Consider the following 25,862-nt stretch of genomic DNA (forward strand, 5'->3'; position numbering starts at 1 on the left):
GCACTGATGGGAGTCCATGTACCATTGCAATTTGGAGCCTTCTGTTGGAGGGGGGCCCCTTCAGGGTGGCACAATTTGCAAATAACATCCTAATCAGATCTGCAAAAATCCATTTTTAAATTTTCAAATTTTACTTACAATCCAAAAAAAGTTTTTAAAAGTGTTGGGCTTGTTTTAATGTTGTGGAAGCTGAAAGAGTTGGTAGCTTTTCCTTACCATTATCAGGAATGAATGTCCCCTGTTTTACCAAGTTATTTTCCAAAATTAAACTGATGTGGCAGGACCGTGCACTGCATATGAGGCAATAGCTTATCCCCTTTTTTGTAAGCTCCTTAGTGAGTATTTGTATGTTCTGAATGAGTGCATCAAATGGATTTCCTCAGAGGAGGCTATCATCAGTGTGATTTCATACTTGCGCTCCTAGGGAAAGTTGGACGTGGTTAAGATCTTGTCTAGAAAGATCATGTGTAATGGCATAGCCATGAGTGGTACCTCATGAGAAGGTATACTGTGTCACACTGAAAGGCAAACTGCCTGAGAGGCTGTTGAAATAGGCATTGGACAGAACATCTTAGCCAAGTCTACAATAGGAAAAATATATACCCATTGCTGTTTGGATTAAGTGAATTATTATTATATTGGTGGGACAACAGCATTAAGGTTGCAATATCTACCATCCACCCCTTTCAAGTTTAAGAACAGGCCAAACTGGGCAGCCTGGGTGGCTCAGCGGTTTAGCACCACCTTCAGCCCAGGGCCTGATCCTAGGATCCCAGGATCGAGTCCCACATTGGGCTCCCTGCATGGAGCCTGCTTCTCCCTCTGCCTGAGTCTCTGCCTCTCTCTCTCTCTCTCTCTCTCTGTGTGTGTGTGTGTGTCTCTCATGAATAAATAAGTTAAATCTTAAAAAAAAAAAAAAAGAAAAGAACAGGCCAAATTGGCAGTTAAAGGGAAAAACAGTGAGGATAATCATCCCTTCACTAAAATAGTTCTTGTATAAATGGGTTTCAATCTTGAAAATCTATTTTAATTTACATTGAGACGTGTTAACTATTTTACTTGAGGAAGGGGGACTGGTCTACCAGTTATCATTTTTGTCAAGGTCGTATGTAAGTTCCAAAGACATTTAATTTTAAATTAAAATATATTTTATTACTCACTGGGCCAGAGCAACCATGATTACTTTGGAATATTTCAGGGTACTGGGTACCTGAAATATCATGGGAAATTTAGGCAAGGCAATTATTCTGATGGTTAAGGTGAAACATAACCATCCATCCTTTATTTTATATTCAGTAATTCCCCTAAGATACCTTATTTAAATTTAGTGGGATACCCAAGTATAACTCTAATTTGAGCTCCACCCTCGATTACAGCATGCAGGTTTGCCAGTTGATACATTTTAGGAGATGTTAAAGTTAATTCAGGATCTGTGATCTGGAGGGATAAAAGCCAATCAGCACTCTCATCTTCTTGCTGTATAAATTGTTTTGGGGTCAATTCTGGATTTCCAATTGGGTCAATTGTGAACTTTTTTTTCTTGCCCTGTATCCATGTTTCCTTCCTTCCGGCTTTCTTGTGGTTACTGGATATATTTTGGAGGATCCTTTCTACCCTGATCATAAGTTTATTTCTCCAGAGTACCTCAAATCAGTACCACCAGAGTTAGAGGTCTCCCCCAACACAGTGGATGATTAACCCCTTGGCTCTGCTCAATGCATACCGTACATATTTTTCCTCAGGACTCTGGAGATGAGAATTTATGTTTCCTTAGAAGCCCAGGCAACAGCAGCACCAGCAAACAAGTTTTGTGAGGTCCTAGTAAGTCATCTGATTTTAGGAGTATAGACTTCAACATGCTCCACAGTAACAACTTTTCCTCCATGCAAGTGGGTCTAGATATGGTGCAGGATATGAGTCTTTCCCCTAAGTCCTCTATCCAACAGAGGCCAATGCTGGGTTGAGACATAAAACTGAGGGTCATAGGGTGAAAGTCATTCTTCTTGGGCTAGCATTTGTTACTACTTATGCTGGAACCAAAATACACAATCATTCAGCTGAGACACACAACTCAGGGAAACTTTAAGGAGGGCTTCAATCTCATAATTACTATATAACAGAGGCTCTGTAGAATTCAGGAAATACAGCACAAAACAGCCCATTTCAAAGCACAAATTTACCAGCAGGCAGCAACCTAGCTCAAAGAGCATGCTAGCAGCTCAAAATTATTGCTCACCTGCCAGCAGTAAAGCCAGTTAGCAAACCAAAGCAAAAGAAAGATCCCTGCTTGTGGTGGTCATCAGTTAGACATCCTACCCAAACAGCACCAAAGTTTTGTACATTTCATGAGAAAAAGATACAAAATCTGGTTTGTATGACAAGACCAATGACACTCAGAACAAAATGACATTCAGACATCTGGTTTGTATGACAAGACCAATGACATTCAGAACAAAAGGTTCTGAATTTTTTTTTTTTTTTTTTTTTTTTTTTTTTTTTTTTACTTACAGAAGGAACTCCTGGAGAGAGCAGGGAGGCACCAACAGGTTTCAGCTGACTTGAGCAAGGCAGAGGGAGTGGACCCAGCTTTGATAGTGGCTAGCGTGTGTGCATGGGCTGGGATTTTTATCAGGTTTGAACTTCCCACAGGCCCGAGAGGGCAAACAAGCAAACTTTCTCCTTATCCTACGTAGATATGGATATGGAAAAGGGAAGAAGAAGATGAGGCTTAAAAGCAGCAGTCATACATCTGAAAAAAAAGGGGAGAAGCCAGACCCTTTATTACACCCTTTAATAAACTTTGAATTTACCTTGTGAAAAATTGTACATCCAAAACTTAATAAAGCCCTCACTTTTGATTCTCTCCCCAAATACAGAGCGATAATCACTATAGATTCTTGAAACCATCATTTTCTATTTATAATTTCCTTTATATCTCAATTATTTCCCTATGAATTATTTCCCTTGGAGTCTCTTCTCTTGTTAAAAATAGAATTTGGTGGAATATAAACAGAATTATTCATAGCAGAAGGAAATCTTGGAGTTTGTTTCAATACTTTTTTCTGAAACAGGTGTTGAAATTAAATCCAGAGATTTAGCTCAAAAGACCCAAATGGGATTTTGAATTAATCTTGTCATAAATAGTTTTGTTTACTAGTTCATTTGTTTTGGGAATATTTGGAATTAATCTTTGACATCTGCATCCCTAGAAAGGCATGACCTTCTTATAACCCCTCCTTGCTTTCCTAATGTGGGCTTCTATCTCTAATACTCTCTTCTTCTGGAGAGAAGTACTGCTGGGAATTTCAATTCATTTGGCTAGACCTTTGATTCCTTACCTAAGTCTCGATAGCAAAATAAGAGCTTAACTTCTGTCTCTATCATGTCATTCATGACTGGGACCTGCTCTAAAAATACCACTGACCCCGCCTCATACCACATTTCAGTTATCACAATTGTTGGAAGACTTTTATTGCCAGAACTTGTGTTGGCTTAGACAACGAGATTCATTTTGCGACACGCCTTTGATGCTAGTTCCGTCCCCTATATTAAGTACTGCTTTTCTAATTGGCTTCATCTGGATTGTCATCATTCCTCAGAGACAAAACTTTTCTATATTATAACAACTCTTAATAAGCAATTTTCTCCAATTTACCATTCTTTGGTAAAACAGGTAATCCAAATTTAGAGAAGTATCTGAGAAAAAAGGACCAATTCACAGTAGAGAATATAATGACCCTGCTCCTCTGTCTTATCTTCTCTATCTCAAATGGTATGACTAAATAACACTTAACACTAATCATTCTATATTTTTAGAAAAAGCTCCTTTTTTCTCCAACTAGTTTTATGTAGTGTAATTTTTGAGTACTTATTATAAATTCAAATGTAAAGATTGTTTTTTAATTTTTTTATTTATGAGAGACAGAGAGAGAGAGAGAGAGAGAGAGGCAGAGACATAGGCAGAGGGAAGAGCAGGCTCCATGCAGGGAGCCTGATGTGGGACTTGATCCCAGTATTCTGGGATCACACCCTGAGCCAAAGGCAGACACTCAACCCAGGTGGACACTCAACCGCTGAGCCGCCCAGGTGTCCCTAGAGGTTGTCTTTCAACATTCTTTCCCCATAGCTTACTACAGTGTATGTAACACCATGATGAGCAATGTCAAATAGCTGACAAATCTAGTCTCGGGTTTAAGTGGCTGTCTTGATCAGTAACCTCTTGTTTATCCCCTATGTTTTGTCAGTTCTAGACCAGTGGTTCTCACATCTAGTGTGCATAAGAACTAGTTGGAAAGCTTGAAAGAAAACAGATTTATATGCCTCAGGTTCAGAGATTCTTATTCGGTAGGTGGCAATGGGGCCTATTCATTTGCATTTCTAACAAGCTCACAGTTAATCCTGTTGCTATGGTTCCAAGGACTACTTTTTCAGTATCTCTTTGTTCTATACCAGCATTTCTTTGTTGTGTTCTTGGATCACTTGTATCCAAATCACCTGGAAGGCTCCACACCAGATCCACTAAATCAGACTATTTTGAAAGAGGGAATGAGAAATCTAATGATAACATGTGAGGTGATTCCTATCTACACAAATGTGTGAGAATTCTGAAACAGTGTTTCTCAAACTTTGCTGTACATCATATTCACCTGGGAATCCTTAACTATTTCTGATGACTTGCTCCCACTTGTAGATACTTGTGTGAGGTGCAGTCAGGGCATCAGGAGTTATAAAATCTCCCCAGGTGATAATAATGTACAACGAAGTTTGGAACTACTGTTCTAAACAATATTTAAATCAGGTGTCTGAGAAATAAAATTAGAACTTTGCTAAAGGGACTTGTTATAATAGCTGAGCAAGTTAAGAAATTCTCAGGATTCGGGTTTGGAATGAGTTAAATCTATTCCATGCCTAAAATTGCCTTGTTTATTCAGTAATTAAAAAAAAAAAAGTTCTCTTCATAAAGTCCAAAAGCCTTGTTCTTAAAAGAAATACATATTTAATGCTGGCATTTAATGAAGTCAGCCTTTTGTACAGAACTTTATTACACTTTATTTTAATTGGAATTTTAGTTCATCTTGTGCCTTCTGACACAAATCTAAAAGTCACGAGGGACAATTACAACATTGTCATGATAGCCCCAGGATTTTACATTAATTCCCTTGACTTACTGATAGGAACGTTCAAATCTTCCACTGATTCAGAGCATGCAGAAAGGGTAAATGCTGGGTAATATATTTTTTAATCTGTGTATGTGAGTGTATAAGAGTAGCATAAGAGAGTAATACTTAGACTTTGGGAGAAATTTCTTATCTCTAAACATTAAGAAACAGCTTATAAAGGGATATGCCAAATCTCCGTTTTGTGTGGAATTCCTTTTAAATTGTTATTTATTTAACTATTTTTTAAAAGATTTTATTTATCCATTCATGAGATACACATGAGAGAGAGAGAGGCAGAGACACAAGCAGAGGAAGGAGCAGGCTCCATGCAGGGAACCTGATGTGGGACTCAATCCTAGGACTCCAGGATCTTGCCCTGGGCCAAAGGCAGGCACTAAACCGCTGAGCCACCCAGGCATCCCTCATTTAACTATTTTTAAAGAGGGACTTGCATGTTTTCTATTTGGAGAAAGTAAAATGGAATAAATAGCTCTTGAATCCAGGTGATTCCAAAATATCCATATTTCTATAAACTCTACCTTCTCCTTTTTGGGTATACCAAAGTCCTTTTTACCTTTTCCTACATTCGCTCAAAAAATTGCAGTGCTTCTAGAAATGCTTCTTTTATCTACACTCCAGTAATTCCTTATGCTTCAGAGTACAGAAATTTTTCTGGCATGGATATAGAATAATAGTGATAAATAAGAATATACTCACATGCACACTTTTTTCTTGGTCTCTCTGTCTTTAATTGCTTACTGATTAAAGAAATATAATCCATTATATTATATACAATATAATTATATATAGATTAATTATATATAATCCAATATTCCAATGATTGTCATAAACTATATCTAGTATCTTAGAAACTGCTGAACTAAAACAGGAAAACCAAGAGACATTATGGGTAGCATTAAAATAGCTCAGGATATATAGACTCTCATTATAAATTGGCTTTTGGTGTTGGACTCATGCAAAATCTTCCATTTTTCTAATAAGAAAGTTTTGAAGAAACCAGTGCTTAAAACTGAAAAAAAAATAGAGACTAAAAGAGAAATGTAACAATGCTCTCTTGGAAAAAAAAATTACTAAGTATAATGAGAATGGATTTGCAGTAAGAAAAATTGACTTGTTCAAAAATATGGACTGGTCTTATACATGGCACAAACATAGGAGGAGGCTTTAAGAAAAAACTAATGTGTGGTCTCGTGTGGATTCCATAAAGTCATTATATCTAGCAAAAGGGGGAAATCTGAGAATGAGAAAGTTTGAAGATGAACTACATCATCATTGAATGAAAAACTATTGAAAGGAGTAAATACAAGATTGAAAGTAAATTTTTTTTAAAAAGTCATTACTTAGCTTGAGAAAATATAGAACTCAGGAAAAAAGTAAAAAAGAAAAAAGAGAGATTAATATGAAGATCAAAAACTGATGTGTTAAAAACAAACACCAGCTAAAATTGTAAGTTAGGTAACTCTAGGGGCTTGTGGTTTCACAGAAACATGGAAAAATCAAACAAAAATGATCACTATCAACTTTATCAGAACTCAGGAAAAATTGTTACACAAAGGTTTAATGTAACCAAGTAAATGCTGAATGAAGAAAAGGCAACTTAAAATGGTAGGAAAACATTTTAATTTGCCTGTGCCCTACCCCCACCCCTGTTCAGCGGTTGTCCTGATGCTATTGCCCACATTTCCAGTGTGGATCTCTGGTCCCCCTCTTCCTGAGGCAGCAGAGGGAGGAGGATAGACATTATTTATTAAAAAAAAAAAGTGTTTGTTCTAACTACCTCAAAGATTGCTTGAAGGGGGCTGCCTGGAGAGCTGAGGCAAATGCATGTTTTGTTTTGTTTTTTCTTCTCAAGTTATAGACATGATCCCTGGCAGAAAAGCAGAAAACAGTCCTCTAAAACATTGTAAGTCAAACACGCCATCCATACTGGGGAAAAAAAAATATAATTGAGGCAAGCAATAGTGTCTGATGCCTAGAAGAACTGGGGTGGAATCTTTGGGAAATGAGGGCATTTGGAAAGGTTCATGTACATTGGGGCATTTAGAGATTCACATGCAATATAAATATGGGGAGTAAAGCTAAACTGTAAATGTTAATTATACAGTGAATAGCCAAAATCATCAATTGTAACAACAAACAGGGCTGTTGAAGACCAATCTAATGAAAAAAAAGGGTCATTAGATATGGTGGGAACATAGAAATCTGAACAATCTAACATCTATAAACAGTAAAATAAAAACACCCAACTTCCCTTAGTGTTTCATCTATGTACTTATAAATGTTAAGGAGTTTTACATTTTATAAACACAAGATGGGCTCACTTTAATAATACAAATTTTAAGATTTTTGATTTTGTGTTTGTTATAAATTGTATTCACAATATTATTAGCCTGAGATATTGACACTGTTGTGATAACATGAAAATGTGTATATTCCCTGTGCCACATCATATTAGCAGGAAAAATGAAACACTTAACTGAAATTGCTGGTACTCTGAATAAATAAGCATGGTCACAGACTGAATTATTATTTTTTAAAGATTTAATATATTTATTCATGAGAGACACACACAGAGAGAGAGAGAGGCAGAGACACAGGCAGAGGGAGAAGCAGGGAGCCCAACGTGGGACTCGATTCCGGGACTCCAGGATCACACCCTGGGCAGAAGGCAGGTGCTAAACTGCTGAGCCACCCAGGGGTCCCCTGAATTATTTTCTTTTAGAAAATACTTTAAGTTTTATTAAAGTACTTTAATTTTATTTTTAGGGCCTAATGGGTTATATTGAATAGTTGGTTTCACCTCCTTAAGGTATATTACTAATATGTACAAAACTTGACATGTTAAAATCCCTTCCCTTTGGTAAAAAAAGAAAAAAAGAAAAAAAAAAAAAAAGACATGAAAGCCACATGCATGCCCATGGCAGGATGTGTGCTTAAAAAAATCCTGAGAAGACCCCAAGCCTTCTCTGCTGATGATCCTGATCCTTAGCCTCAGTGCAAAAAAGAAGGGAAGATTAAGACAAAGTTTGTAAACTGCCTGGCCAAGTGGAAGAGTGCTATAGCTCAGTGCCAATGTGTGAAGAACTGGGAAGTTATTTATCTCCCTCCCTAAACACTAGCTGAGTGTAAGCTAAAGGAAGAGAGATCTCAGGGACCATTCATGGCAAAGAACAAAGACCTGACAAAACCAGTTTAGAAAAATTACCAAACAACAAAGAGCTACAATCACAGCAAACAACAAAAACAACCCCTGAGGAGGGGGGAAAATATGATTTTCAGAATTACTACATTATCATATGCAAAATGTCCAATTTTCAACAACAACAAAATAGAAAGCATATATTTTTTTTAAACATGAAAATGGGCCTAATCACAGAAATAAACAGAAATTACCCCTGAGGAAGTCAGGACACTGCATTTATTAGATCCTTTAAATCAACTATCTTAAATCTGCTCAGAGAACTAAAGGAAACCAGAAGACCAGTGTATGAAGCAAATAAAGAATGCCAATAAAATGTAACATTTATAAAAAGGACCCAAACAGAAATGTTGGATCTTAAAAGGATAACTGAAATAAAAACTCATCACATTTTAATAGCAGATTTCAGTGGACTAAAGAAAGAATCAGAAGAAAAAAAAAAAGAAGAAGAAGAAAGAACCAGTAAACTTGAATATAGAAACTATATTCAACTGAAGGTGTCTAATCTGCAGTAAAAAGAGAAAAGAATGGGAAAAAATGGGACCTTTGGGATTCCATAAATCTACCAAAATATGAACTACACGTGTCCTGAATGAGTGGAGAGAGAAAAGGGGCAAAAAGAATATTTAAGAAATAAAACTTCCCAATATGGACAAAAATTCATGAATCTTCACATTCAAGAAACTCAGTGAATTCTAAGAAGGATAAATTCAGAGATCCACACACAAACACATTTATCATTAAATTGCTGAAAGCTAAAGACAAAGAGCAAACTTGAAAACAGCAAAAGAGGAGTGATAAATATGTAAAAGTGATCCTCGATAAAATTAACAGCAATATTCTAGACATCATAGAGGCCAGAAGGGAGAGGGTTGGTATTTTTAAAGTGCTAAGTAAAAACATTGTCAATCAAGAAGTCCATATCCGGCAAAACTCTCCTTGCTTCATAAGTGAAGGAGAAATTAAGACATTCCCAGATGAACAAAAGTTGAAGGAGTTTGTCACCAGCAGGCCTATCTTATGAGAAACGCTGAAGGGAATTTGCAAGCTGAGATGAAATGCCACAAGATAGCAATTGGAAGACATACAAAACAAAGCACTCATGAAATTAACTATAGAGGTAAAAGTAAAAGCCCGGGTTGTTGAATCTTTTATTTGTAACTTTTTTCCTAAGGGATAAAACACAAATACATAAAACAATTATATATCTATATTAACGGGCATACAACATATAAAGATGTAATTTGTGACAATAACATAAAAAGAGAAATAATAAAGCTGTATAAGAGCAGAGGTTTTGCATGCTATTAAAGCTTAGTTAATACAAATTCAAGATGGATTTTATAAATTTAAGATGTTATTTATAATTATCATGATAATGACTATGAATATATCTAAAAATATACATTAATAATGAGAAATAAATCAAAATGGTGCACTATAAAATAATCAGTAAAACACAGAAGCATACAGTAATGGAAAAAATGAAGAACAAAAAAAGCTATAAGACAGAAAATATATAGCAAAAGAGCAGGAGTATGTCCTTCCTTATCAAAAGAAATACTTTAGAAGCAAATGGAATAAGTTCTTCAAACAAAAGTTAAAAATTGGCAGAATTGGTTTAAAAACTATGATTCAACCATATACTGTCTAAGAGACTCATGTTAGATCAAAAGACAGAAATGTGGTTGAGAGTAAAAGGATGGAAAATGATATTCCATGCAAATAGTAACCAAAAATGAACTAGAGTGGTTATACTAACTTTGACCAAAATAGTCTTTAAGTCAAAGACTGTGACCAAAGATGAAAAAGGACTCCTGGTTTCTGGTCTAGCATGTAAGGTGCTTGGAAGATGCCACTGTCTTTAAAAAAATAAAAGCTGAATAAATTGAAAAATCAACAGTCCTTCTAAGATCCATCAGAGGAGTGAAGTCACAGGACAAACCATTGCCTCTAAAGTTGGAGACATAGGTGAATACAGAGTTTCAAAACTTATTGGAGAAGAAACCTCTGGAAGAACCAGTACTGGGGCAGAAAAACCTGAACTGTAATTTATTGTAAGAGATTCAGAATGGACAAATCTAAATTAAAAACTCCAGGGGGACATAAGTCATAAGAAGACTTACACTTTTGTGAGCTTTACCACTAAGAGCTCAACCAGGTTCTCACAAGGATTATTAGAGAAAAATCCCCTTGTGCTTCCAGCAGGAGGGAGAAGGAATCATTTAGAAATATGCCCAAGTATTCTATTCTTAAAAAGACTGCCCTCAAGAGTGAATATTTCACCAGAGCCTATACTATTTAGCTTTTATCAGAGCCTAGCTGCTCTGGAGAAAGGGAAATGCTCAACTCCAGCCACTCTAGCTATTTTGTTCCACCACCTACAGTGGGAAACAAAACAAAACAAAAACTGAGAAGCATGAAGTTCATAGTATAGATTCACAGTTTCTCTAAATGACTATGACCTACTCATAGGACTACGGAACACTACCTCACATTACTAACATTATTAAATGTTTGCTTACTGCATTTCATTTTACCCAGTGCATGATGTCTGGCTATCAAGAATAAAAAGAATAAAAACTGTAAAGCACAATAAAAAGTAAGAAGCACAGTTTGAAAAGACAGAACAAACATCAAAACCAGTCTCAAATATGGTAGGGATACTGGAATTAGAATGAGAATTTAAAACAACTATCATTAATATATTAAGGAGACAAAGGAGAGAATTATGTATTGATAAAAGTCAATTCATTAAAAAATATATAACAATTTTAAACATATATCTAGCAAACTAAAGAGTTCCAAAATTGACAACAAACACTGACAACATTAAGGGGAATGATAGATAATTCGACAATAATAGAGACTTCAATATCCCACTTTTGATAATGGATGTGAAATCTAAACAGAAGATCCATAAGAAATACAGGACTTGAGTAACACTATAAACTGATTAGATCTAACAGATATATAGATTATTCCACTCAAAACAGCAGAATACATATTATTTTCAAGTTCACATGAACCAATCTCCAGGATAGATCATAAAATATGAAACAATCAAACAATAAGCTCCATGGTTAAAAAGATTAAAATCATAGAAAGTATCTTCTCTGAACACAAAAGAATGAAGTTGGAAATCAATAACAGAAATAAAACTATAAAATTCACCAATATGTGGAAATTAAACAACACATTTTAAACTACCGAAAGGTCAAAGAAGAAATCACAAGTGAAATTGGAAATACTTTGAAACAAATGAAAAACAAAACTATGTAATGCAGTGAAGGCAGTACTCAGAGGGAAATTTATAGCTTAAATGCCTATGTTAAAAAAGAAGAAAGTTCTCAAATCATTAACTAATTTTGCACTTAAAGAACTGGGAGAAAAGTAAACTAAACCCAAACCTAGCATAAAGGAAGGAAATAAAAATTAGACCAGAAAATTACAAAATAGAAAACCATCAGAGAGAATTGATGAAATCAGTTTGATTCTTTGAAAACATCATCAAAATTGAAAAACCTGAATCTATAAAGATTAAAAACAAAAAAGACACAAATAACTAAAATCAGAAATAAAGGTGGAGACATTACTATTGACCTTACAGAAATAGGATTATAAGAAATTTTGTTGTGAATTATTGCATACCAACAAATTTGATAATCTGTATGAAATAAACAAATTCCTAGGGGCACACAAATTACCCCAAATGACCAAGACAAAATAGAAAATCTCAACAGATCTATTCCAAGTAAAAAAGATTAAATTAGTAATCAAAATCTCCCAAAAGAGAAAAGTCCAGGGCCACATGGCTTCACTGGTGAATTCTACCAAACTTTTAAGGAGGAATTAATATTAATCCTTTATTAATATTAAATATTAAATATTAATATTTATTAATCTTATTAATCCTTTCCAAAAAAATCAAAGGGGAAACACTAGCTGACTCATTCTGTAAAACCTGAAGTACCCTGGTACCAGCCAAACAGACTCCTCCACAAGAAAACAAAACAAAAACAAAAAAACCCTAAAGACCCAAATCCTTTAAAGTACAGATTTATACTAAGGATGCAAGCAAGGTGGCTCAGCATAAGCAAATCAATCAGTGTAATACCATATCACATCATTGAACAAAAGAAAAATTCACATAATCATCTCTACTGGCTCAAAAAGCATTTGACAAAATTCAGCATCCTTTCATGGTTAAAACACTCAGAAATTATAAATAAATTGTAACTTGAACATTACAAAGGGCTTTTATTAAAAACTCATTTACCATCATAGTCAATTGTGAAATACTAAAATTTTCTTCCTAAGGTCAGGACAAGGCCAGGATGCACTTTCTTACCACCGCCATTCAATATTTTATCAGAAATATTAGAGCAAACCAAAAAAGAATACAAAATGGAAAGAAAGAAGCATGGGATCCCTAGGTGGCGCAGCGGTTTGGCGCCTGCCTTCGGCCTAGGGCGCGATCCTGGAGACCCGGGATCGAATCCCACATCGGGCTCCCAGTGCATGGAGCCTGCTTCTCCCTCTGCCTGTGTCTCTGCCTCTCTCTCTCTCTCTGTGACTATCATAAATAAATAAAAAATTAAAAAAAAAAAAGAAAGAAAGAAGCAAAACTTTCTCTATTCAAAGATGACACAGGTCTATAGATAGATAGATAGATAGATAGATAGATAGATAGATAGATAGATAGATATAGATATATATATAAAATCCTCAAGAATCCAGAAGAAAGCTACTAGAACTAATGAACAAATCCAGCAAAGTTACAGGATACAAGATTAACACACACAATTAAGTTATGTGTCTATACATCAATAATAAAATAATCTTAAAAGGAAAGAGGAAAAAATTCATTTAAAATAGCATTCATGAACTATTGGGACTTCATCAAGATAAGAAGCTTTTGCACAGCAAAGGATACAGTCAACAAAACTAAAAGACAACCTACAGAATGGGAGAAGATATTTGCAAATGACGTATCAGATAAAGGGCTAGTTTCCAAAATCTATAAAGAACCTATTAAACTCAACACCAAAGAAACAAACAATCCAATCATGAAATGGACAAAAGACATGAAGAGAGATCTCACAGACGAAGACATAGACATGGCCAACAAGCATATGAGAAAATGCTCTGCATCACTTGCCATCAGGGAAATACAAATCAAAACCACAATGAGATACCACCTCACACCAGTGAGAATGGGGAAAATTAACAAGGCAGGAAGCCACAAATGTTGGAGAGGATGCGGAGAAAAGGGAACCCTCTTGCACTGTTGGTGGGAATGTGAACTGGTGCAGCCACTCTGGAAAACTGTGTGGAGGTTCCTCAAACAGTTAAAAATATACCTGCCCTACGACCCAAAGATATAGATGCAATGAAACGCCGGGACACCTGCACCCCGATGTTTCTAGCAGCAATGTCCACAATAGCCAAACTGTGGAAGGAGCCTCGGTGTCCATCGAAAGATGAGTGGATAAAGAAGCTGTGGTCTGCATATACAATGGAATATTACTCAGCCATTAGAAACGACAAATACCCACCATTTGCTTCAACGTGGATGGAACTGGAGGGTATTATGCTGAGTGAAATAAGTCAATCGGAGAAGGACAAATAGTGTATGTTCTCATTCATTTGGGGAATATAAATAATAGTGAAAGGGAATAGAAGGGAAGGGAGAAGAAATGGGTAGGAAATATCAGAAAGGGAGACAGAACATGAAGACCCCTAACTCTGGGAAATGAACTAGGGGTGGTGGAAGGGGAGGAGGGCGGGGGGTAGGTGTGAATGGGTGACAGGCACTGAGGGGGGCACTTGATGGGATGACCACTGGGTGTTATTCTGAATGTTGGCAAATTGAACACCAATAAAAATTAAATTTATTATTAAAAAATAAAATAAAATAATAAATAAAATAAAATAAAATAAAATAAAATAAAATAAAATAAAATAAAATAAAATAAAATAAAATAAAATAAAATAGCATTCATGGGCACTAGGGGTGTCTCAGTCAGATAAGCATCTGACTCTTGATTTTGGTTCAGGTCATGATCTCAGGGTCATGGGATTCAGTCCTGCTTTGGGCTCTGTGCTCAGCAAGGAGTCTGCTTGAAATTTTCCCTCTGCCCTTCTCCCCACTCATGTGCGTGTGTGTGTGTGTGTGTGTGTGTGTGCTCTATCAAATAAATACATAGATCTTTTTTTAAAAAATAGCATTCAAGCGGTGCCTGGGTGGCTCAGTCAGTTCAGCATCTGCCTTTGGCTCAGGTTATGATCTCAGGGTCCTGGGATTGAGCCCCATATCAGGTTCTCTGCTCAATGGAGAGTCTGCTTCTCCCTCTCTCTCTGTGATCTCTCTTGCTCTTATTCTCCCTCAAATAAATAAATAAAATCTTTAAAAAATAGCATTTAAAGAGAAAAAAAATCTGTGAATAAGCTTAACTGAGAAGGTAAAAATATTTGTATACTTTAATCCCATGTTCATGAATTAGAAGACTTTACATTTTTTTAAGACTTATTTATTTATTTATTTATTTATGATAGACATAGAGGAGAGAGAGAGAGAGAGAGAGGCAGAGACACAGGCAGAGGAATAAGCAGGCTCTATGCCGGGAGCCCGACGCAGGACTCGATCCCGGGAGTCCAGGATTCACGCCCTGGGCCAAAGGCAGGCGCTAAACCACTGAGCCACCCAGGGATCCCAAGACTTTACATTGTTAAGATGGCAATACTACCCCAAAGAAATCTACAGACTCAATGCAACTCATATCAAAATTCCAATGCCCCTTTTTACAGAAATGGAAAAGCCAATCCTTGAGATTCATATAGAAATGCAGGGGTGCCTGAATAGCCAAAATCGTATTGAAAAAGGAAAACAAACTTTACTTCCTAATATCAAAACTTACTAAAAAGCAAAATTAAAAAAAAGACAAAAGAGGGTGGTACTCGTATAAGGATAAACATACTGGACTATGGAATGGAAATAGAGTCCATAAATAAAACCATACATCTATGATCATTTGATTTTCAACTAGGTGTCAAGACCATTCAATAGGGAAAGATTAGTCTCCTTAACAAATTAGCACTGGGATAACTGCATATCCATGTACAAAAAAAAATAGTTTTCCCCTAATTCGCAACATGTAAAAATATGAAATCTAAATAGATCACTGACACAAATTTAAGGACTAAAGCCAGAAATGCCTAAAAGAAAACAGGAGTAAATCTTCATGACTTTGGATTTGGAAATGAATTTTTCAGATGTACAATCAAAAATATTAGTAACAAAAGAAAAATTAGATAAGACTTCATCAAAATTGAAACTTTCATATATCAGAGATACCATCACAAAAGTAAAAAGTATGTATAGAATGGGAGAAAATAATTGCAAATTATGTATCTGATAATGGGCTATAAGCATATATAAGGAACATTTAGAATTCAACAAGAAAAAGACAAACAAGCTAATTTAAAAATGGGCAAGAGAATTCAATAGACATTTCTCTAAAAAAAGAAGTACAAATGGCCAATAAGTACATGAAAAGGTACTCAACATCATTATCTTCTAAGGAAAAGCAAATCAAAAACACCATGAGATACTATCTCATACTCACTTGGATTGCTATAACAATAATGATCTTTTAAAATGGAAACTAAAGCATTCCTAAGAATGTGGCAAAATTGGAACACCTATACATTGCTGGTGGGAGTGTAAAATGGTGTAGCCACTGAGGAAAATATTTTGTCAGCTCCTCAAAAAGTTAAATATAGAATTATCATGTAACCCAGCAATTCTACTCTTAGGTTTCTACCCAAAAGAATTTTTAAAAGGTGCTCAAACAAATACTTGTATCTGAATGTTCATAGCAACACTATTTACAATAATCAAAAGATGAAAACAATCCAATAGCTCATCAAGTGATAAATGGTCAGAGAAACTATGTTCTATACATACAATGAAGTATTATCCAGCCATAAGAAAGAAATGAAGTACTATACATGTTACAACGTGGATGAACTTCAAGAACATTATGCTAAACGAAAGAAACCAGACACCAAAGATCACATATTGTATGATTTCATTTATATGAAATATTTAGAATAGGTAAATCCATAGAGAAAGAAAGATTGGTGGTTGCTAGGGACTGGGAAATGGGGAAGTGGGGAATAGTTACTTAATGGATATGAGGTTTCCTTTGGAGTGATGAAAATATTTTGGAACTAGACGGAGGTGACAGTTTCACAATATCGTGAATATACTAAATGCCATTGAATTGTTCACCTCAAAATTGCTAATTTTATGTTATGTATATTTCACCTCCATAAAAAATTAAAAAGTGATATGGTAGATGAATCTAATGAAAATAACACTTATCAATACAATAAAAATTTCAGAAGGGAAGAAAAGTGAAAAGAAGATATAGTTATCAAATTAATAATATAAATGAATAGTCCATGTATTAAGAGGTTCATTATGTGCCAGCAGATATTAACTTACATATATTCTGGTTAAATTCTATAGTCTAAAGGATAAGTATTAAATCATAAAAGCACTAAATGCCAGAAGCCATGCACAATGTGAAGAAGTTTAAAGGGGGGGGGGCAGGTAAAGATTATGACTCAAGAATTTCAGGTTCATTTGAGTTATCATTTCTATATAAGAACAACTAATATTTTCTCCCTTCCTCCCTCGCTCCCTCCCTCCCTCCTTCCCTCCCTCCCTCCCCTCCTTCCTTCCTTCCTTCCTGTTAGCCTGCCTTCCTTTCTTCCCTTCTTCCCTCCTTCCTTCCTTTTTCTTTCCTTCCTCTCTTCCTTTTTTTTCCTTTTTTTCCTCTTCCCTTTCCCCTCCTTCCTTCTTGCCTTCCTTCCTTCCTTCCTTCCTCCCTTCCTTCCTTCCTTCCTTCCTTCCTTCCTTTTCTTTTTTTAGTGAACAGATATCTACTAGTCCTTCCTAGGTCGTGGTGTGGAGTGGGAAAGAGCTATTTCACCACATAACACTTTAGGGTCCAATAGCTGGTTCCCCAAAGAACAGCCCCTTTTCTCACTCCTTAATATTTCCCTCCTTCTTGTTCTCAAGTACAGTGACCAATCCTATCTCAGGACCTATCCAGTTTTTTTTTTTTTTTCCTTGCTTGGAAACTTCTCCCTTGAATTTGTATATGCTTATCTTCTGTTTCATTCATGTCTGTCAATTTACCCTTATCAAGAAGTTTCACCTTTCTATCTAAAATAGCACTCTCCTTTTTTCCCCCTAGTTATCCTGTTAGATTTTTCTCTATAGCATTTATTAACATACAACACATTATAAACTTGATTTTAATTATCTCTCTTCTCTGGATGTACATTTTTTTAAGAGGAAGGACTGTGTTTGGTTAACTGCTGTATTCTTGTGCCTAACACATAATAAATGTTAAATATATATTTCATTGAATGAATTAATGCATTGAACACAGGTGTAAACCAACAAATATTTCTTGAGTAAGTGGTGGAGATACTCGGCTACCCAGAGTAAAAAGCATTCAAGAAAAAAGAACAGTCCAAACAAAGAAAGAAAATTATAATTTGGTTTTAGAGCTGATGAGTATAACAGTATAAACTGGCTGGAGGAAACCTTCCATCTTGCTACATCTTGTTAAATTAGACTAAAATATAAAATGTTAAATGCTACACTAGCAATGCACTGTAACATGTTGGCAGGAGGGAGTAGGGAGTAAATGAACTATATGATAGAAGTATTAAAGGCTTAGATTCCCCAAAAACCGATGTTTAGCACCAGAATTTAACCCTAGAATTCACAAATCTAGTCAGTAACAAAAACTGGCAAAACAATGGGTATGATCCTAGAGCCCAGGTTAGAAATGAGGCTGAGACTCATGATAGATTATATGAGACACAATTATAACTGGAACAAAAGCACCCCTGAGTTCACAAATTGTAGAAGGTAGACAAAGAATTATGTCAGAGAACTGTGCTGCTATAAGCTAGGAGAATGAATTAAATGTCATTTGCAATGACATGGGTGGAACTATAGAGTATTATGCTAAGTGAAGAGTCAGAGAAAGAAAAATACCATATGATTTCACTCACATGTGGAATTTAGCAAACAAAACAAATAAGCCAAAGGGAAAAGAGAGAGAGAAAAACCAAAAACAGACTCTTAACTATGGAGAATAAACTGGTTACCAGAAGGGCAAGGGTTGGGTGGAGGGATGGGTTAAATAGGTAATGGGGATTAAGAAGGGCACTTGCTGTGAAGAGCACCAGGGGTTTTATGGAAGTGTTGAATATAATGTTATTGTACACCTCACCTGAAACTAATATTACACTGTATGGTAACTGAAATTTGAATAAAAACTTTAAGAAAAAAGAACTGAAAATGAATTGTCATTGGCAATTATTTCGTTTTTTAAAATTTTAGTCATAAAGATTTTTGTGGGTGGGTTCTCATTAATTAAGCTCATGACACACTGCATAAGCAGCCAGACTATGACCTTGTAAAGCTTATTGGTGTCTAAAGTTTATACTTTTAAAATGTATTCCCTTTGAGACTGAAAAAGATAATGTAGACATTTTTTCCCTTTCAAGCCATGTGGTGGATTTAAAAATTTTTATTACAGGCTGTCAGCAAATCAATGGACAGTTAAGCACACTGATCAGAATTGATAAACTGGAAGGAGTGTTGTTGTCCCAATGGGATTTTTTTTTTAAGTAATAGGAATAACTTGCTGAGAACATGTACATCCTCAAGGACAGACTTGGTAGCTGATCTGGGACTTACATTTTTTTTCCGACGTATAAGAAAAACATTTCCTTATAAACTTACTATTCCAAATGTTTCTATGCAGACTCTTGACTAGTATTTGTTCTTTTCTTATCCTGTCTGGAGAGCAAGAGTATGAGGTAGGTGGGAAAGCTGCATTCAGTGTTTTGAGGTCATTAGGTGACCCACTGCTGGTACAAGGAATGACCATGATCTTTGATGAACACTAGTCTAAGTACAGCAGGCAAAGCCAATCTGTTATTCTTTTCTGTTGCCATAACATTTGTCACATTTCTCTTACTATATCACATCATATAGATTTATACCAATATTACAATAGCCATTATACATCGTACGTTTCCATGTGCTAGTTGTCCTGACTGCACTTAGAGCTTCCCAATGATAGAATCCATGATTGATCATCTTTTTATTTAGCTTACTGCTTAAGACTATTCAAATGCCTATTTTATATCTGACACTGGACTAGATTTGGGGATTATTAAGCCTGTGGGCTGGACTTTGATGGATGGCCATTTCTTATATTTTAATCAAAAATCCCGTCCTTTTATAGATGGGCTCTCATTGCCTAACTGATAAGAACTTGCTTTGATGACAGCCCTTCCTAAACCAAGGTTAAAAGAAAACAATTCCTTGGAGGCATGAATGTCTTTGTCTATATAAGATTATTTGAGCCTTAACAGAAATGGCCATTTTAAAGGATGAGAACTGTAAATCTCCAATGACTAAAATATCTCAAACTACTGATCCAAGGCACATGGTTGGAAAAATGCCTAAAAAAGAAAGAAAAAGAAAAAGAAAATCCACCTCTGTTTATAGAACACTCCCATGCTTACACAACATTCATTGAATCCCATGTCCTATGATTCTCTGAGGCAAGAGCATAGGAACATTCCCATTCCAGAGAAGAAAAACTAAAAATTTACATTTGGCAACAGGCCAACTCTTAGCTAGAAAATAGGTCTTCTCACTTGACATCTCAGACAGCTCTTAGACAGAATTCTACCCTAGTGAATTATGACTAATGCACTGCTTATTATTAGTAAATTAAGTCAAACTATTCTCTTCCCTGAAAGAATGTGTCCCTTGCTCCTTAAGCCTGAGTTCCACATATTGAGATAAGCACAGAGTGAGGCAAATAGAGAGATCGGTGTTGTGGTGTGTGCAACATACTTGTTATTCATATAGAAGAGAGTTTGGATTTAAGAACTGATTAGGAAAGATGTTAGGGTTCAAAGCCGATGGTCAAGAAAGAATTCTTGAGACATCTTTGGTGCAAAAAGATGATTTTATTGGGATGCCTGAGTGGCTCAGTGGTTGAGCATCTGCCTTCAGCTCACGGAGTGATCCTTGGAATCCCTGGGATCCCTGGGTCCTGGGATTGAGTCCTGCATTGGGCTCTGTGTGGGGAGCCTGCTTCTCCTTCTGCCTATGTCTCTGCCTCTCTCATGGATAAATAAAGTTTTTAAAAAATTTAAAGATGATTTTATTAAAACAAAGGGATAGGATCTGAGGGCAGAAAGAGCTGTATTGGGATCATGAGAGTGGCCCATTGTATACTTTCAAGTTGGGAGGGGGTTACGGATAGCATAGGCCTCCCACGTACTTCAGAAACAAGGTTTCCAGGATCCTGAGGAGGCTAGCTATTGTTGGGAAAGGTATTTATTATTGCTTAGTAAACCCTCAAGTCATGAGATACTTCAGATGTATATCAGTGGGTCATATGCTTGGAGGATGATTGCCAACATGTATCTTGGGGAACAGAGATAAAGAAAGTTTCCAAAGGAATTTTTATATGTAATGTAGACTTCCAGGGTCCTGTGGGTTGGGTTAAGATTACCTTTTGCCCTTAGCAAAGTATTAACATGGAGGGAGCTGAGTCCCTAAAGGAATGTCACTCTGCCTGTTTCAAGGACCTGTCAATAGACTGGAAATAGTAGGAAATTTAATTATATTTCTTCTGTCTTTATTTCCCACAACAAGAACCACACAAAATATAAAACATGTTCTAAGATCCAAGAATAGGCCAGGTGACTTCACATTATTCTGTGCTTTTAGTAATTTCGCATATACTAAAGTACTACCAAGATGGTATGTGATGGCAAAGGCTGTATTTTAAAACTGAAGGTAGAATGAGTTGAACAAAGTCAAGGCAGAGTTAGCCAAGGAAAGCTAAGAACCAGTTTATTTGTTGTTTTCAACAGCAAATATGCTTGCAGCCCAAGTCTGCCTGCACTTTTTTCAGTATCACTGTTAGATGAAATTAAGCATAGTTGGAGAAACTTTAAGGTGAAATCCACAGTTTTAAAAAGTGTGATGCTAGGACCAAGAGAGAACAGCTTTATGTCTAAGGTCATTTAGTTTTGTTAACCAAAGGCCTTTTGTGCATGTTTAACTATATCACACACACACACAGAACACAGAGCTAGATCTCACATGTGGTATCCAGTGTGTCAAAATGCATTTAAGTGAGCTTCAAGGGTAGATTCCCTTTCCTACTACACTGAGATGGCTGGTTCTAAAAGTCATACAATTAGATCATTTTAATGCTTCCAGGTTCTGGAAACATCTGACAACACAATGTAGTATTATCTGAGATTAGGAAAGTCTTCATCCAAATTGGGGAAAATGGCAAATTAAGACTTTATACAAAGTCACAAAAACAAATAAGCTGGCAACTGTGAAATAATAAAGGTACTAAGACTTTTTACAGTGTATGGGACACCGCTTAGAAAAGCACTGGAATCTCTTTAGTACAGCCCTGTCCTTATCCATTTAACATGAAGATAAAAGATGGTGTGTTATAATGAAGTTCTTTGACTTTCATTTATTGTTGTGTATTAAATATTACATATTTTTAAATCTACAACGTTTTATCAACTAGCTTTTATGGAAGTTCAATGTGTACAACACGTAAAAATGGAGCTCCTTTGATCGAAGCTGGGGGAGAGCAAAGGCCAATCCCCATCCACTTGGTCCCTTATCCAATCATCATAGTATTGCACAAACATTCACAGATATATTTTCAAGGACCTTTTTCCGGACATCTTTGTAATTAGCAAAATTTAAGGAGAGGAAAGCCTTTAATTACTAAGTTGTTAAAGAAAGTATTACATACCACATTATAGAATGCTATTATCATCATCACAATAAGTTGATATAAATCTGACGTGGAAAGATATTCATAACACATCATTAAACCACATAAACCAAGTAAAGCCCTAAACATTGATAAATGATATGAATATATTGATCACATTAAAAATTTTTTACATATGTGTACATACATAAATTCACATACATTCAAAGAAATAAATGAAAATCATGATGTATGCACATTTGTTCTGGAAAATGGAGAATAAATTTTAATACTACCCATTCTTTGAGAAAAAAGTAGAAGGAGTGATCCCCACATAAAACTTTGATTATGTTTTATCAAAACATGATATCAAAACATATCAAAATATGTTTAACATATTATGTTTTATAAAATATGTCACGTTAAGTCAGCTGCAAATGATTAAAGCTCCTTAGGCAGAGGTTTGATCTGGGAATCCTCCGTTTGGTAAAGCAATTAATGAATGATATTCTTTATTCACACATACCCCCTCGCCCCATGTGCAAAAGCGGCTCTGGGTAGAGCCAGTGATCATTTCCCATTGGAGGAAATGACAGATAGATTTTTTTAATAGTAATTATATTTATTAATCAATTCTAAGTGGTTTCTTCCACAGTAGTCCTCCTTGGTTAAGCTAAATCTTTGAAAGTCTTATTCATGTACCTGCTTTATTTCAGCAGCACTTAGATAGAATAAAGAAATCAGGATTAAGTCTACAAGGAACAAAGCACCCCAGAAAAAGATTAAGGCTGTTACATTCCATAATTCCAAAGGTGCAATGTATTTACAACCTGCCATTTGTAGGAGAAATAACTACAATTCTAAGATTGAAAATTCACTGGAAGAAGGAAACTGGAGCAAGAGATAACTAGAAGAAATGTAGACTTCATAATTCTCAGATGTATTAGGGGTGATCCTTATGTGCTTACAATATTGAACATATATTACCTTAATAATTAAATATAAGGAGAATTAAAACCTACATTATAAATATAAGGGTAAAATTATACTTAAAATTCCCTATAATTTTGCATTCTTGTGTCCCAGCTGATATGTCACTAATTAATGTTCTCACATGAGGTAACCTAGCAAGTGCTGCTCCATTGCTCAGAGAAGTGTATGACCTAATTTCTTCCCCTCATTCCTCATCTCAACATTTTCATTCACTATTAAGCTCATAAGCAAAATGTCAACTCTACTCCAACACCTCAGCTACTTCTCTGCTCCCTCATTGATACTGCTGGGGAAAAGCATCAACAAAGGAGATCCATGTCACAATTTGATCAAAGTCAAATTCATGTGACTTGAACTTTGATGAATGTATTCAAAAGTTTCCTGTCCAGGACTTGCACATTTCACTCTCAGAGGACCATGAGTCTTACTAGATGGGCGAGAGAAGAGGAGTTCACTTATTTATTTATTTATCTATTTATCTATTTATTCATTCATTCATTCATTCATTCATCCATTCATTTTGATTTAAAGTTTCTGTTTAAATTCTATTTGGTTAACATATATGGTAACATTGGTTTCAGGTATAGAATTTAATGATTTATCAATTACATGTAACACCCAGTGCTCATCACAAGGCCTCTTAATCCCCATCATCCATTTAGCCCAACCCATGCACATGTCCCTCCATCAACCCTCAGTTTGTTCTCTACAGTTAAGAGTCTTTTATGGTTTGTTCCCCTCTCTCTTTCTCTCTCTCCCTCTCTTTTTTCCCCTCCATCCCCTATGTTCATCTATTTTGTTTCTCAAATTCCACATGTGAGTGAAATCATATGGTATTTGTCTTTCTCTTGACTTATTTATTTCATTTAGCATAATACACTCTAGCTCCATCCATATTGTTGCAAACGGCAATATTTCATTCTTTTTGATGGCTAATATTCCATTGTATCTTTATACCACTTATTCTTTAATGATGGACATTTGGCTTCTTACCATAGTTTTGCTATTGTTGATAATGGTGCTATAAGCATTGAGTGTATGTGTCCCTTTGAATGGGTATTTTTGTATCCTTTGGGGTAAATACCTAGTAATGCAATTGCTGGATCATAGGGTAGTTCTATTTTTATCTTTTTGAGAAACGTCCATACTGTTTTCCATAGTGGCTGCAGCAGTTTGTATTTCTTCCAATAGTGTAAGAGGGTTTCCCTTTCTTCACATCCCTGCCAACATCTGTTGCTTCCTCTGTTGTTAATTTTAGCCATTCTGAAGGGTGTGAGGTGATATTTCATAATGGTTTTGATTTGTATTTCCCTGATGAAGAGTGATGTTGAGCATCTTTTTATGTGTTTCTTAGCCATTAATTTATTAGAAAAGATCTAATTACTTTTTTTGTACTTCCATCTGTTAATACATTCTGTTTCTCTTTTCCTTTTGTCTTCAACTCAAGGAATGTGCCCACATTCCACATGTACCCATTATCCCATTTTATTCATTGCCAAATTTTTATGACTAGCAATTAAACAGTTCAGGTATTTGAGCTCCCCCGTACACTCCTCCCCAACCCTATTCCCCCTTGCCTTTTCGAACAACTATATATTTGTATTTATAAAGTCCACATTAACTCCTGTTAAAATGAATGTCATCTTCTTGTGAGTACACAAGGACTTCACTGCTGTTTGCTCTTCTTTCTTTTGTATCTCAAGTTTCCCTGCCCCATCCCCAGGATTATTTCCTACAGCAGAAGACTCTCATCTTTAAAACATACAAAACTCCTATTCCCTCTAGCTGCTTTCACAATTTGATTCTCTTTAACACAACACTCCCTGAAAGAATGGAAAAAACTCACTATATGTCCCTGCCTTTCTTGATCTTTTTTTTCCTACCATTCAACATAAATTAATCTTATCCAAGATACCAATCATGTGCACAATGCCAAGTCAAACATTCATTGTTTATACTTCATTCACTTGACCTACCAGCATTAGACTCTGTTGATCATTCTCTTTTTGAAACACTTGGCTTAGATTCCAGAACACTGCAAATTCCTGGCTTGATGTAGATTCTGTTAGATTTTCTATGTGGATGATTATGTTGCCTGAAAATACTGACAATTTTATTTTTTCCCTCCTAAAGCTCATACCTCATATTTCCCCTTGAATTATTACAATATAAAGGAAATATGAACCATATGGTAATAAAAAAATAGCATCCCAAGTTTTGTTTCTGATATATGGCAAATGTATCATTCTTCATTGGATAGGTTTTGGGTTTTGTTACACAGCATTTATCAAATTAAAGGTTTTTTAATTTAATTCATGGTTTTTTGAAAGTTTGAAAATACAAAGAAATGCTGGACTTCAGGTAATACATTTTCTGCATCTTTTGAGATGAACATATATTTTTTCCTGAAACAACTTGCATAAAATTGAGATTATAGGGATCCCTGGGTGGCGCAGCGGTTTGGTGCCTGCCTTTGGCCCAGGGGGCGATCCTGGAGACCCGGGATCGAATCCCACGTCGGGCTCCCAGTGTATGGAAACTGCTTCTCCCTCTGCCTGTGTCTCTGCCTCTCTCTCTCTCTCTGTGTGTGACTATCATAAATAAATAAAGAATTAAAAA

General features: G+C 35.7%; 1 long non-coding RNA gene across 2 annotated transcripts in view; it reads right to left on the reverse strand.

Moving 5' to 3' along the window:
- Positions 1–2,522: 2,522 nt before the first annotated feature.
- Positions 2,523–25,862, reverse strand: part of LOC140600664 (uncharacterized) — a 138,116-nt gene continuing 114,776 nt past the window's right edge. For both annotated transcript variants that reach the window (XR_012003835.1, XR_012003834.1), the window contains one exon: positions 2,523–2,749. This is a non-coding gene — a long non-coding RNA (uncharacterized lncRNA). The remainder of the gene's footprint in view (positions 2,750–25,862) is intronic.

The sequence above is a fragment of the Canis lupus genome, chromosome 12 (assembly GCF_048164855.1).
Source record: "Canis lupus baileyi chromosome 12, mCanLup2.hap1, whole genome shotgun sequence".
Lineage (NCBI taxonomy): Eukaryota > Metazoa > Chordata > Mammalia > Carnivora > Canidae > Canis > Canis lupus.